Source organism: Balearica regulorum, chromosome 3 (genome assembly GCF_011004875.1).
Source record: "Balearica regulorum gibbericeps isolate bBalReg1 chromosome 3, bBalReg1.pri, whole genome shotgun sequence".
Taxonomy (NCBI): Eukaryota; Metazoa; Chordata; class Aves; order Gruiformes; family Gruidae; genus Balearica; species Balearica regulorum.
This window is the reverse complement of record NC_046186.1, coordinates 32291984-32308046: the sequence shown is the minus strand read 5'-3', so window position 1 is coordinate 32308046 and position 16063 is coordinate 32291984. Positions and strand designations below refer to the sequence as shown.

The 16063-nt window shown below is 38.1% G+C and overlaps 1 protein-coding gene across 5 annotated transcripts in view; it reads right to left on the bottom strand.

The window, feature by feature from the left end:
- The window catches only part of ADGRB3 (adhesion G protein-coupled receptor B3), a 472696-nt gene that overhangs the window by 119744 nt on the left and 336889 nt on the right, over nt 1-16063 (bottom strand). The gene's annotated exons all lie outside the window — the stretch shown is intronic.

Genomic DNA, 16063 nt, shown 5'->3' with positions numbered 1-16063 from the left:
AAGCTGTCAGAAGAAACCTTGATATACAAGACACATCATTGTTCATACAACTGAGATTCTGAGCACTCACACAGTTGTGTATACAATGTTATACATGTACATAATCCCATCTTTACACATGTAAATCATCAAAGGATCTGGTTCTAATGCTGCCATGTATATAAAAATGCGGTTTTGCCAGCTGAAATGCAAACAATAGCAACCTAGTTGTAGGTTGCTATTCCTGTGGATAGCATCATAGAATTTATATCAAAATTTATCTGAGTATTTGATAATGTAGACAGCACACAAGTCAGCTTCTTTATCTGTACTTGTGTTTACAGATTTCCCATGAAATTGCTGCTGGTAACTAGAAAGGTCACATTCAATTTTTGTGAAAGTGTTTCTGGATATGTTGCCTCTGTGTCCATGAGGCAACATATCAAACACTGCCGTAAATGCATGTACTGTAAGCACTGCTTTCCATGACAAGCAAGTCATCAGATTAATGAATGGAAGAGGCCTCCAGCTATCTTGTGACTCCTACATTTTTCCTTTTACCAGGTTTGGGTCCTTTCATGAATGTGCAGCATGCTTTATATGCTGGAGGACTAGAATCATTGTTTTAACTGTCCCTTTTTTTTTTTGGGTAAACGAAAGGAGGTTGTTGCATAAAAGAAGAGACAGTATATAAAATTACCAAAGCTTTCTTTTAGAAAAGCAAATTCCTCACTACCTCCTAAGGGAATTATATGAAAAGCTCATGCAAACAGAATGTGTATATTTTTATGACTCAAGCTATGAAGTTACAGCCACATAGAGTATTTCATTTTGTATTCACTATCAACCACAGTTGCTCCTCTTTCCAGCTAATCTTTCATCTCTGCAGCTCCTCTTTGGAATCTCATTAGATTAATAGGTCACTAAAACATTGTTTGATCATATTTCTCAACCACCTTCGTCAGCTTATGAGTCAACCCTGCAACATATGAAAGCAAGATCATTTTTGCACTCACTTCCTCTAAAATATTTTAAATATTTAATGCTAAGAAAAGATCTATTCCTTCCCACCTTGTCTTCTGTGTCACAAGGTAGTAGGTATGTTAATTCAAGACTAATAAGAAAAATAGCAAACTACACAGATTTCAAACTTGACTGACAGATGTGCAAAATCAAACATCCAACAGATAGGACGGTTGGAGGGTATGCAAAAGAAATTAACTCTTGAAGGACAACCAAAGGCAGCCTAAATTGGGTTACTGGCATCTTATGATGCCAAAGCAGACCTAGCTAAATACCTGGCATTTGGTTATATATTGTTGACATACTTTGTGATCTGATGTTTAGAGGTTATATATTGTTGACATACTCTGTGATCTGATGTTTAGACTTAGTATCTTCTATTCAGCTTAGTGTCCTAAGAAATATGTAACATTCCTGTGGAAGTCAAATGAAAAAAAGAAATATATCTGTGCCTAGAGAGTATCCTCCCACTCTACTGAAATCAGGCATCAGGACAATGTCCAATTTAACACGCAAAGTTTGACCAAAAAGCAAAGCCATTGGAGAGAGGACAGAAGAGAATAACAAAGAGGGTCAAAGATCCAGAAAATATGACCGATGAGAAAGGCTGTACGAACTGGCATATTTAATTGAGGGAAAAGAAAACCTTAGAGGAAACATGACAACAGTTTCCTCACATATATGAGGTTGCCAGGAAGAGAAAGTACTGTCCTGTTCTTTTCCACCAGAGACAGGAAAAAAGAGTGCCGAGCTTAGACTGAAGCAGGGGCTACTAGGGAAAGTTCCCAGCTGTAGGGACAGTAAAGCCTTGATCATCCTGCCTCAGGGAGACATGGAATCTCCATCCTCTCAAGTTTTTAAGAGCAGGTTACAGAACGGTCTGCTGGGAATGGGCGAGAGACCAGAGTGATCTCTAGTGACCTACAAGCCAGTGATTTCTTCTAAAGGGAGCTGCGTTTGCTGAATACTCCTGAAAATGCTGAAGTGCCTTCCACTACCAATGACTGTAACAGGACTGTGCCGCATCTTGTACATTTGAGCACAAAACTGGGAACTGGACGAGGTAAATGTTTGGCAGTTTATCAGTGTGGCTTAGAGAGCTGTATAATTTTTTTTTTTTTTTTTTTTTTAAATTGTGGTATGCTTGTTTCAGGATTTGTACAGATGTGACCTATTAGATTTCAGAACTAGGCAGAACTGTTATGCAAATGCAAATGTAAGATCCAAAGCCAGCTGAAGTAAGCAGAAGAGTTTCAGCTGGCCTTTGATGGGTTTGGAGCAGGTCTGCAGCGTGTGTGTCCAAGGTCGTATGAGTGTGTGTGTGCATGTGTGCGCGCGCTGGGGAGAGAAGGAAGGAGACATTTGTACAGCCACTTACCCTGACTTTGAACGTTGGCTTTGTGTAATTGACTCAGGGGTGTACTCAAACTGACTAATTTAGGAGTTGAAATTACCGTGGCATTAGGCTCAGACAGAAAAAAGTGAAACTGCCTAATCTCTGGGGCGGACAGGCTCCCCACATGCCAGTGAAGAGACTTAATCTCTATGCTTATATGAAACATTTATTGTATCTGAATATATACTTTACAATCAAATTGAACAGTTTTTAAGCATTTGGCTTATCTTAAGTGCCCGAATAGTGTTTCAACAGGAACATAATATAGAGCATAAACCAGAGTATCATGACTCACAAAAAGGGAAGTAAGTTAAAACATTTAAAAGGTCATATTTCATTTTTAGATGATGCAGAACCTATTTATATGTTCATAACAGTCAATTGGAAGCAGTGGAATTTTCTTAGTAATTTGTGAAGCTAATTAGTTGACACACTGAGAAACCAAGCTATAAAGCATACCATAGTCAAATCAATGATAATAAGAAATAGTTTTGATGATTTTTTCAGTGTTTTATTGTTCCATAAAGGGACACAAATAATATTGCAGAAAATTGATTTTCTGTGGAAAAGTTCCCCTGTTAAGCATTGTATTCATCATATTGGAAACCAATGAGATTTTTAAAAAGAACTAATAAATAGTTCAAGCAATATTAGCAAAGTTCTTTCCCCCACAGAGTTAAACTTGGGCTGTTAAACTGAATCATGAAGTGGGTCAGTGATCCAACCCCTGAGTTTCTTACACAATGGCCTCCTGTGAGGCACAATGTTCCCTGTGAAGTTATTTAGAGTTGACAAGCCGTATCACCTCCCAGGAGGTGGATACAGCCCTATATTGTACATTTTATAATTCTGCAAAAAACATTATGGGTTTTTTATTATCATTGATCTGTGCATACAACTCCTGTTGAGTTAAATAGAAACTTCGTAGACCAAAGAAACTGCATACTAATATTGTAATATATTATGTTTAAACAATTAAAAAAACCCCAAAGTCAAAGTGACTGGAAATTAGAAAGGATATCTTTTATAAATGTTGTATTTTCTTATCAAGTGCCAGGGCCCTGATTTCGCCAACAGACTCTGATTATCCTGATGACTCTGTAACTGTCTTTCTCCATAATCCTCTTCTGTGACCTCTCTTCCCACCCCTTCCTACAGGCCTTGATTTCTGTGCTCACTTCTGAACTGCTAGAACTGCGTAATGTTTTATCTGCCTGTTGTGAAAACACCTATGCTATAACAAAAAAGGGTCTGAAAAACTGGGACCTCCGTACACACATGCTTCGCCTGTTGGCTCAGGGGCTGCATTTAAGCTCAGGCCCCTGCCCTTGGTCCATGTCTGTGCTATGCTGTAGTTATGCTGTGCTTGGCCTTGCACCATGCCAGTCCTGAGTCTGTCTTGCTGACTTGACTTTTCAGCCTGATCTCAGACCTGCCACAATCTCTACAGGCTGTCTGGTAATCAGTGGTCTGTGGATGACCTGGACTTGTTCTGCTCTTCTTGTTTGCACCTTTCATCTGAGGTCTTGCTGTGAGCCTCAGCTCCCAGCTCACCTTCCCTTGTGGAGCTGCCCACTCCTGCTGCTCCCTGATGCCAAGGTCCTGTACCATAATTCAAGTCCATACTGCCAGGGAACAGTCTAATGATAGGGGCCCTGAATGAAAGTTCTGACTTACTTTTCTCTCAGTCCACTGAGGGCAATCAAAAGTTTCAGCACCTTTCTGAAGAGGCTGTGAACCTTATTAGCCATCTTTGGGAAAAAACTGTATTATCTAGTACAGAGGAATGAATGAACTGCGAATTAGTGCAATACATTGAACAAGGAAGGACCTTGAGATGTCTTTTGCTACAGCATTGCAAGAATGGCTTACAAATGTCCATTAACTAATCACATTAATTACAGCTCTCTCCTATCTCACAGGAAACATTCAAGTTCTGTTTGACTCTTTCATACTTTCTTTGAAATCTGGCCAGGCAGCCTGGACAGTGTGCCATCACCCTAGGCTCATGAAACAGCTTTACAGATTTGCATACTAGCAGCACAATGACCACTTTCCAAGCATACTCATTCTGTAAGCTGATCCCAGAGTAATTTAAAAATTTGTACTTGTACCACTAAGGTTTCTTTTCTTCATGTAAGAAGAATCCTCCCTATCATTCATGCTTTACACTTCTCTCCTGAATGCTGGTTTAAGGCAGGTCCATAAACACAGGGGGCTCCATCATGATCCTATTTCCTGGCAATCCCACTGATAGCTTCAGCATTAGTAAGACAGAACTGCCTTCCTAATGGAGGTGAGATGAGCTTCAGAAAATTTCCCTTTTCTCCCTATTAAAACATGGTGGAACTGCAATGTAGATACTAGGCAACTCTGCTTTAGCCCCTGAGCATGCTTGGAGAGCGCTTAGCATCTTGCTGTGGCAGATCTAAAGTTTTTTGGCTGGGTAAATCCTGGTTAATCCAGGACTACTGTGTAGGTACAGTGTACGTTGTAGTCCTGGCACATATGCTGCTGTGCTTAGCACAGGAGGGAAAGCAGACACAGAGGTTCATAAAGTTTTGGTGTCTGTGTATGGATCCTGCTGTGCCCTGAGAACCTGCACTGGCATTAGCACAAAAGATAATGTTTTAAAAAATACATATGTATTATAAGGGGGAGAGAAACCCCTCAGGTTGGTGCTGTGTAAGGGGACTGAGCTACCCATATCTCATTTGCCAGGATGATGAGCTTTGCAGCAACAGGCTGCAAGGAAGGCCCCAGACATTACGTACGATGCATGTTTCAGGTTGAAATGAGCCATAGACAGAACACAAGAATTATGGAACCAGCAAGTAAAGTAGATGATGGTTATCTGTAGAAACACAGGTAGACCCCTTTCTTGCAATGTGGAACAGTCTTGGACTGTGGCCTGCTTTCAGGGCTATCTCAAAATTGCTGATACAGAAGATGATACCCAGAATGCAAACATGATGCAAATGTGCCCAGAATCCAAAATGTTCCCCTCCTGTTCTCTTGGTGGGGAATGTTCCCCTCCTGTTCTCTTGGCTACAGAAACAGGTTCTCTTTAATTTGATCCCTTTACCCCCATGAAATTTCATTTATTTCTTCAGAATGTTTCAACTTCAACCACAGTGAATGGGCTTGTGGTTGAAACTTTCTTCTCTGAGATGGAAGAGGTAGTATAAAGTTCCAGATATTCAGGAGGAAAATTAGGGGTAGGATTATAGCTTAAAAAGCAATGCTCTCAAAGGACAATCATATAAGTCATCATATAAAAAGCCATCATGTAAATCACTATAATAGATAGGTGCCTCACTAATCCTCCTTGATGAAAGCAACGAGCCAACTGTCCATAAACATGTAGATTGTCATCTACAACTGGAAAGTATGGAATTACAGTTTCAATGAGATGTCTAATTCTCCATGTCTATTTCTAATTAGATACCCACACTGAAGAAGGAAAACGTTTCAGGTAATATTTCCTATTGTCTGATGTAGTTGTCTCCCTGTCCGCTGCATTCCTTGTTATGAATCATATTCTGAGGAACCTAGTTATCCCCCTTTTCTGTAGGTCAATGACACACTGGGGGAGCCCTGAGCATACTCCATTTGCTTTATTCACCTGGGGCAAACGGGCTCTAAATCACAACTGCTTGCGCGGACTCCAGTATCAAAATTCACAGTGGGCATAGAGTAAATCCTGTGTGATGTAATAGACTCACAGGTCCAGTATTTTAGTTAGTTTTAAATGTATAAATTCTTTAAACAGAAAACAAGAAAAAGCCCAAGAAAAATATGCCTTTAAAACATTCTCCTAAGAAGAAACAAAGCAGGGTACTTATTAAGACTAATCACTTGTAAGGGCCTGTCTGGAACATCTTTTTTTGTTGTTTAAATTTATAGACTTAATATTTGTTTAATAATACACATATATTTTCCTTCTCTCACTATGACAGATGCTGCAGTTGAAATTCTACTAAGATTGCAGCAATTAGCTGTGTTCTGAAGGAAAAAAGTAAAAAGCCCCCCCAAATACCAACCACCCTTTTCTTTAATCCACAGGGCTAGAAATAGTTTGAGGTTTTTTTGTAACATGAATTAATTTCAGTTTCCCTAATTTTCATTAAAGTTCTCATGCTTGAGGTTGCTGCTTGTGTTTTGCTCAACTGGAACAAAGCTGGCGAAGAATATTTCAAGCTTACTTTCAAGTCCCTCCTAGCAGCCAGAGAATGAAAAATGGTCTGCTGGCAAACTGTGGCAAGGGTTTTCCTTTCCCTTCTGTGAGAGTTTACTGCAACATTTGATATTACAAACCATGAAATTTTGCTTTCTACTGCTCAAACATGTCTGGGAATTACTTGTATTACACTTGAATGCTTCTAATAGATTTAGCATCCTGTGGACAACTTTTAATCATCCGTGTGGAGTCAGACTTGAGGCATCCCCAGGGTTCAATAATCAGCCCGTTGTTATCTATGATCAGTGTGTTACCACTGCATATATATCAGTCATTATACTAATTACAGCATGGTAAAATGTTTTCACTTTTGGGCATACACTTGCACGGACTGATTGATTCCTCTGCTACTGTTGTAAAAACTTGAAGGTAACCTGGGAGTGCTTTCTGGCGTCTGTGATAAATCTCTTGGATTCTTTTAGTAACAAAGTAATGTGTTCACTGATGTTCCTGTTTTTCTGGCTAGGACTTGGTCCTTTTTCTGTTCAAAATAGCAGTTGATCATGTCCTCATAACTCTTCACACGTTTCTGTTTTTCCTGTTTCTTGTACTCAAGCCGATATCTAAACTAAACAGCACTTCAAGAACAAGGAAATATTCACTATGTCAGGCCTCACACACAATTATCAAATTTGATATGATTAGAACCTATTCTTCACCAAACTGTCTCTCATGCTACTGATTCTGTCTCATGCTGGTCCCTGTAAAAATTGATAGAGCGGTCTGAAATGAATTTTAACTTTCATTTCTCTTACAGTTGGATTTATTTATTTGAATGATTGGTATTTTTTTGCTCTTGAACTGACAGTTGTTCTGTCTGCCTTCTGATGAGCACTTGCTATTCTACAACCAGTTTGTCGTCAGACAATGATACAGTGCCAAACTTTCATCATTACAGTCATCAGCAATTCCTTGTGAACCCAAGCAGAATTTTCTCTAGTTAGCCTCCTACCTATAATAGCTGTCTTTGACATAAGTAGAGACTCAGTTCTCCTCAAATGTTTTGTAAGAGTTGTTTTGAAGTGTTGTGTTATTTCTTGGTTCTGCTTCATTCTATCCAAATGAGATTGGCCTACCTCCTGTGGCTTGATCAGCTCCACAAAATCTTCTCTGCAGGTGTCACACAGGTTTCTCTTCTCAAGGCCCTGATTTTTAATCTGTACCTGCTTCTCTTCAATAATCTGATCTGTCAATGTGGTCCTAAATTTCATTTATATGCTGATGACAAACAGATTGATGTTATAAAATTAGCCCTTAATATTCCTTCTGCCACATCTGTGCTGCCTGCTTGCCAAGCTGATGACAAGGTTTGGATGTTTAGAAATTTTGTACAACGTAATGCCTCCAAAATATATATTGCTTCAGGGGAATAGACACTGTTTTAAATTACCATTCTTTAGTAAATCTGTCATTGGGAGCTTGTTATAAAGAATTCTGCAACAGCAAGGACTGAGACTCCAGATCTTCTAGCACTAAAATCATGCGTGTATTTTTATACATCAAAAACTTGTGGCAAGCATAAGGCACTAGAGTTCAAAACCAGTATAATATACACCCAGTACCAATGGTCAGCATAGTCACTGGCAATTTTGAACTAGAGAAACTGAATTTAAACTCAACTACTTTGGCACACTTTTCAGAGTATGTTGTAATTTTATGTAATTGTAGATGGAGACTTTTGGAGCATGGGTTTTAAAATTTACTTGGATACTTTCAGTGTTTTTATGATGATCTTTACACAACGATTAGATTAACGGTGGTTGATGGCATCAGGGTCAAACTCAGATGCCATCCCACTGAACAGACAATGAAGACTGTCACTCAGACAGACAGGTTCCAGGTAGAGGTCTTTGAAAAGCCTTCAGTGAAATCTGAAGCCAGGTTAATCTTCTCTGGTGTTGTGTTTTGTCTGAATCTGAAACACAAGGCAAGCACTTTTGTCTGTTGAGATTAGTTTCTTGAATGAACAGTCACTTAGTTGACAAAAAGCAGGACCTACTTTTTCAAAGTAAGGCAAAACTCAGTTCCTATTTAAAAAAAATGAAACCAGCCAAAACCTCAGGAATCTTAGTCTAACAAATTTGAAAATCAATGTTTCTGTCAATAGGGTCTGGGATTCAAAGCAGATTTAAAGTTTGCAGAAAATGTGCACAGCCTTCATTTCCAGCCTTCTCTTTCTTAAAATGTGAAATAATTTCTAAAAGCAATATATGCAAATTCATAAAAGTAGTCTCTTATCTCTAGATGAAAGGAGGTCAGCTGATTATAGGCTCTCATCTCATGTGTCCGGACAAGAACAGCATGTTCAGATAGTTTGCTATGAATAAATGCCACATGTATTTTTCATGTAAAGGGTTTCTGGCATTCTTACATAAGATTTACTGAAAACATAAGAAGATTCCTCTTACAGATTTATGGACAAGACTTTTTTAGGTATATTAGGTGATCTCCTCTTTGTTGTTAGCATCCCAGAGATATTCTTCTCTTTTCTTACTTTGAAAAAAATTCCTGAATATAACTAAAATCAGGCCAAAATTCTCTAGTTATATGATGCTATTCATTGCCTTTAAGCTCTATAAATATGTATATGAAAATAAATTTATTCAAACTTTCAAACCCAAAAGCTCTATAGGAATGTTTTAAGAGCAAATTTTATTATTGTGAGTACTTGTTTCTCCCACTGGTCATCTGATTCCTTTTGTTCATTTTCTTAATGCTTCTCTTTGTAGCTGGGAATAAAGAAAAAAATATAGGGGGGAAAAAAAAAAAGTCCCCAAAATATAGAAAAAAATGTCCTTGGAATAACTATAGTGCCTGCATGTCATTTCTCCCATCCCATTGTTTGCAATGGGATGCATTGATCTCTGTGTTAAAAGCGGAGTTCCCTGTTCAAACAGAACTGATGGTGGCAGAGTGCCATCCTGCAGCTGGGCCCGGGACTCGCGCTGGCGGGTCAGCAGAGTGAGGGAGTTTAAAACAATACAAATGCTGCCCTTCTTTTCCAGACACGATAAGGATGGCGACTGCCTCAGGATCTCATCAGGAAGATTCTCTGGGTCAAACTCACAGCTATAACACGATCCTTCACTGTAAGACTTTGGGTTAAAGCCAGCAGATGAAATGAGTAATGTGGTTATTGACTGAAGGTGGACTCCCAGAAAAGAGAAGTGGAACTAAGAAGCTGGCAACTAAATAATCCTATCTACTTACAGATATGGTGCAAACAGAGACAGTCATCTCCACTTCCAGGATGAACTGTGAGTGTTTTAGAGGTGCCTTTGGTGTAAAGAAGCATCACTTGAGTACATGTAAAAGTACTGATCTCATGTAGTAGACCTAGACCACAAACTTGCCATGAAAACTGTAAAAACAATCAGGTTATGCATGGATATGCTTGGAATTTATTCATAACAGGAACCTGTAGCAGCTTTGGCATTGCAACAAATGTCTTTACACTAGTTTTTGGTCATCTTCAATCTTAAGTTAGCCACAGGCAGTTCAGAGCCGCTTTTGAGTTTAGGCTTGAAAGGGTGGGGTGACAGCTGAGAAAAGAGCTTTTCCCCATACTCCAAGATGAAAATATTTCACTACACTTATTCAGATTAAAAGTCTGAACCGAGATTTTATCAACTTTTGGGGTTTACGTTAGCATATTTTAAAGGTAATGAAAAATATATGTTCATGTAAAAGAAGCTTTAACAGAAGAATGAACAATCTCTTTGTTCCAAGTACTTCTTGTCAAAAGAAGACATAGAAATCCATTTTTCAGGCAGGGTCAAACAAAATTCAATACCAGGATACTGGCATATCTCTTCACTTTTGATTCTATTTGCTTAGCTGTTAAACCTAATGCTTGTTAATTTTATTCATAACATATTGAGCCAGTTTCACTGGCATGCTTTGCTTTGCTTGTTTGTACCTCTTCAGTTATGCACAGCAGGCATGAACTGAGTTTAGCCAGCTGATTAAGGTGATTGGCATCAATGGAGCACTGCAAGACAGAATGTACCAGTAAATGTGGCCGTTGTTTAAAAAATCAATGTCAAGTGTTCAGCTCCCCTCTAACTCTTTAGCAGACTAAGGAAAAATAAGTTGTTCTCAATTTTAAATATAAAGAAGCTCACAGATCTGTTTGTATTTTTCCGTGAATATGGAAATATGTTTGTATTTGAATGAAATTTTGGGCAATTTGACATATTTATGTCAAAATTTTTATATTTTTGTGTGTATATATCAAATTCAGATGCCAATATATCAATTCAACAAAGTATGCATACAGATTTCACTCTTGTTCCCTCACATTTGTGAGCGTTCAGATGGTTTGGTATGGAATTAGAGAGGTGTTATGCATAAAATTTTGGCTTTGGTTGGGATGCTGCTCCAGTCTCTGGTTTGCAAATGTCCAGAAAATTTTGAGTCAATGGTTTTACACAAAAAACACGCATAACTGGGCTGAGCATCCAGCAGATCGTATCTGAATAGTAGATAAACTGTATTCTCTGAGTTCATATTTGTTTTATGCATAAACACTGGCACACTAAATATTGGGCCTTCATAACTCGGGGTAGATTGTGGACAGGCAGCAGAAATCGTGCACATAAACTACCAAGTCCTGTATTGCAGAGCCTTAAAAACAAGCCTGCAAAATACATTCTTGCTAATGTACAAGATCAAAGAAACAACTGGGGAAACAGCTGGCTCTCCAAATGCTGATCAGCTGCTGCCTCTGGCTTTCCCAGCCTGGCACAGCAGATCATCAGTGGGTTCTATCAATGATAACTACAGCTGGTTTTTTGTGGGCCATATACAGAAAATCTTAATAACCTGCAAGTAGTCCAAGGTCTATACATATTTGCTGTGTGATACAAAATGAAGACAGTGCCCCTTTCTAAGAGCTACTAAAGATTTCAGAGTAAAGCTTAGCTTTTCCCAACAATAATTTGTCATTTACAAATAAATTAAACAGAAGGGTTTTATCATGATACTGCTAAAATTCAAGAGCTAACATCAGAAACTGAAGACTTGTATCAAGTTTATATTTATGTGGTTGGTTCAGTGAGGTTTTTTTTGTTTAAAAAGTATTTAAAATGAAACTAAATTGAAATTCTAGTCATGTATCTGTAATCTAATACAGAATTATTAAAGGGCTTCAACAGTTTTCATAAGCTCTTCACTTTGGAAACATTAGGGTTTGGATCTAGAGTACACAGCAATTGAAAGTTATTGGAGCGCTTCACAAATTGGAATTCTAATTTGGAAGAATGAAGGTCTCCTAAAAATGTTAAGCACACCAATAATTTTAAATTATTTTCTAGTTTGCAAGCCCAGAACCCCCCACCATTTACAAAGACAGACACTTACAACAAAAAGTAAAGTGCAGCAATAATTTCAAATCAATATGGTGTAGAGCGATTCTAAGGCACTGAAGTGCTACGCTTTCTTTTATGGAAGATCTTCAATCTTAAAAATATAAGCAAGTCAAATAGTTTCTTCTCTGCAAAACTGAAGACACACTGAGCTGACTTGAGATAAGCAACACACATATTACAAAAGAGTGCATAAACATTTCAGATGCAACTACACAAAAATATCTGTGTAGCTGTGAATACAGCCGATATAGCTTATTTTTTCCTGATTTGTATGTTTGCTCATTTATCATTATTTGTATTCTATATAGAATCAGTTTCAGTAGATCAGCCTTGGTCAGTGATCTTTTTTCCCTCTAAGAAAAAGTATCGGTGCCTAATTTTACTTGTGCTTTTATACATACATGTGTATAAACAAAAGCATTTTTTATTTCATTGTTGGGAGAGAAACAAAGTATAGTCGTCTTGGTCCTCACTGATAATACAAGGCACGAAAAACAAGTCTGTACACGTTTGAGTGACACTAAGTCAGTGGTGTGACCATGGACCAAAGACAGCTCATAGTGGAAACAGAAAGATAAAATAGTCCCAATACTGTAGTCTAAGATCTGATTTAGCTTCAGCGGCAAAGTGACAATTCTGTTCTATCTCTCTGATCCTACCCTGTGTCTGCTGGAATTAGTTCTGGATAAGCTTTATTTGGAAAACATCGTCTTTCAACCAGCATGATTATATTTTCTATTTCATTCATTACTAATTAATAATTTAACTTCCAATTGACCCTTTTCTCTCTATACAGAACTGCCACTATTTCCCTAGTTTTGCATACCACACATGTGACCTTATAGTCTCTAACCTCTTTTTACGCAAAACCAATGACCTTATCCTCCGTGTTCCCTGACTAGCTTTTGCGACCCAGACTCCTTGATGATTTTTAAGCCTCAGTTTCAGTCCTCACTTTGCTCTGAACATTTTTTTTACAGGTGCTTTATGATCTATCACGTGACTCTGATTATAGTTTTCTGTTGTTTTTTTTCCTTCCACTGTGTGTGATCTCTGTGTAGCTCTCAATATTATTGATCCTTCTTGAGTATCTTAAGAAGAAGGTCAATATCTACAGCTTTTTTTTCTCTTTTGAGCCCCACCTAACTGTTCTTTCAGCAGTTTCTTTGGAGTTCCCATTTTCTTCGCCCCATTGATTATGAAAATTTTGAAAGCTCCCCTCTTTTCTGTTGTACCTGCACACATAGTTCTGAATATCACATTCATTCAGGTCACACTGACTTTACACCTCTTTCAACTAAGTTTCTTTTCCCTTTACAGATGGTGAGAGAAAGATTTGGAAAAAGTTACAGGGACAAAGCAGGCAAAGTAGAACACAGACAAAATTGACCTGAAGAAATTGATCGCTGAGTGGGGTTAGTTTGTAATTAAGTAAGTTGCTATTGAAATGAATTGAGAGCATAAGCCATACCAGTTAAAAACATGTCACTGAAAGTCACTAAAAATGAGGGAAAATAACAACCAGTTGCACAACAGTGTATCTCAAAAGAATTTTGCAAGTGAAGTCAACATTATTTTTTGTGAAAGGTGGGAAAGCTTTTGCTTTTGTACAAAAAAGAGAAGTGATTTTCCCAGGGTCATTCAGTATTGGTGGGAATATAAAGTATGTTCCCCGCCAATTGACCTCTTTGCTCGGCAACTCTGCTTCCAGTTTCCCTGTCTTTCATTGCAATCTATCAATATCACCTGCAAAAAGTACAGGCCTCAGAGGAAGCAGAGACAGGAATAACATGCAGTGAACAAGTATTCACTGCATTCAACAGTGAATTCCTGAGATGCTCAAGAAGGCTCAAGGGAAAGACCAAAACCAGAATGGTAATGCTGACCTCATTTTCATGATGCTTGGGGAAATGGATTCAGAAAAGGACTGCAGTATATTAATGAAGGACTTGATAGGCATAATTACTGATTTTGCATCTTTGAGAACTCTATAGTTCTCCAACAAAGTTACATTTTTAAAAACATTAATTTTCCCTTATTTTGTATGTTACAGTACATTTTCCAAATATATTCGGGATCAGGACAAAATTCACAACCATATTCTGTTTTTCTTCCCTTTCCTAATTCCAGTTTCTAACTAAAATTTCCTAATTCCACTTTCTAACTACAATGGCTAACTGTGAACTTGCTTTTCTCTCTCTCTGCCATTCATTCGATTAACACTTCTTTTGCAGGTCTCTCCCTTCTACGTATCTTATCTCTGAGTAGGTGGTGAAGCTTTCACTTCTCTCCCACCAATCTGGAAATGTCTCTTCATTTACTATGAGTCACTTTCATTTCAAAGTTATGTGTCCCCATCTATGACCCTTTGTATGACCTATACTAAAAGGAAAGGCTCTGTCATACGCTTTGAGTACCTCTTAATACATTACCAAAGAAACTCAGTGCTTGAGAAAGAAAAGTCCTGCTTCCAAAATCTTACAGGATAAGAGAGAGACAAAATGTTACCTCTCTGGCTGAACATCTTGAAGTAACTCAATTCATACAGTTTTAAATTTGCATTTTTACAACATGTTAATTTAGGTCTAGCTAGGAGAGTCTGTTTTTCCACAGAGGTTCATCTCTTCTTTGAATATATTTTTTTCCTGACTACCTCCTGGTTAATTACAGTATAATACACTTTTCCCACAGAGACAGGTTCTCAGTCTTGCCTCTAGCACATCAGTGCACACTACGATGCATCTTGTCAGTGTTATGCTTGGTGATTTCCATGCTGTGTCTGGAGTCAGTCCAGCCTATTGTCTTGCTCGGAGTCTGCCTTCAGCCTCACCCGCTTCCTCTGTTCCTTTCCTCCTGTCTGTCTGCCATCATGAGTTGTCCTCTTATTTCTACTGACCTAAATATTGATGACTCACTTTTTCCTCCTGTGTAGTTTCTCCTCAACTCCCACATAAAACCACCTTATTTTCTTCATAATGCATGTGGTTAAGATGGTTAAGATCTTTTCAAGAAAACCAACACATATATTACAAATCTTGTGCTAATACAACAGAAGTAGGAGGGCACATTTTTGTCAAAGTTAGAGTATGATTTTAGTTAATTTTAAAAGCACATGGAGAGTTTGACTATGAAGACAAAATGTAGGCCTGACCCCTCTGAAGTCGGTGATAGACACATTTGTATACCAGAAGATTTACAGATGCTGGTTACTACTTCTTTTGTGCTCCTGCCTACTTGGAACTAGTCTAGTATTTCCAGGTGACCTAAACATGATTCTGAAGGAAGATGCTGAGAATAATTTCATTTTCCTCATTTTTATTGCAGATATACCATCTGGATTTTCAAGAATTCTTGTAACTTAACCTTCTGAAGTGCAAACACAAATTCTGCCTATCTCAAAGTTGTTGTAAAGTGAACTTACAAATGTATTATAACACCAGGCCACTGAAGATCTGAGCAAAATTCCACAGCAGTCAGCAGTAACCTTTCCATTTGTGTCTGTAAATACCCATTTACACCCATTGGTGTAATGAATCCGTGTACTGAAATATGTACAAATGGTTCAGCACTCATAAAAATGAGAGCTAATTTTAAAAAATGTTATTTTATTGTGTATAATTTTTTTTTTCCCCACTAAGATTCTAGTGAGCTTTTTGTTGAAAGGTGATTCAACTTGATTTTAAGCATTTAGCCTAGCTAGAGAAGTACACAGGAGACCCTATTGAGCCATGGCCCCATCATAAAGAATTCTGTTTACATCATTCATTTTTGTAAGCATTTTGCTACCATTTTGCTATTCAGGTGAATCCTTTTTTATAACTAAACCCCGAATTTCCCAAATGTCCAAAAATTAACTTGCCTGTTGACTAGGGAAAAGTGTTATTCTTCCACACATTTTGTGTCAGAGAAGTAGGTAATGAATCTTTCTTATCTATCTTTGGAGCACTCCAGATAACTGTGAACAGGTTGAATCAGATGTCAGACAGATCAGTAGCTTAGAGGTGATGGAGTCATTGGACTAGCTCAGCGCTAGCAGAAGAAAAGAAATGGTCATAG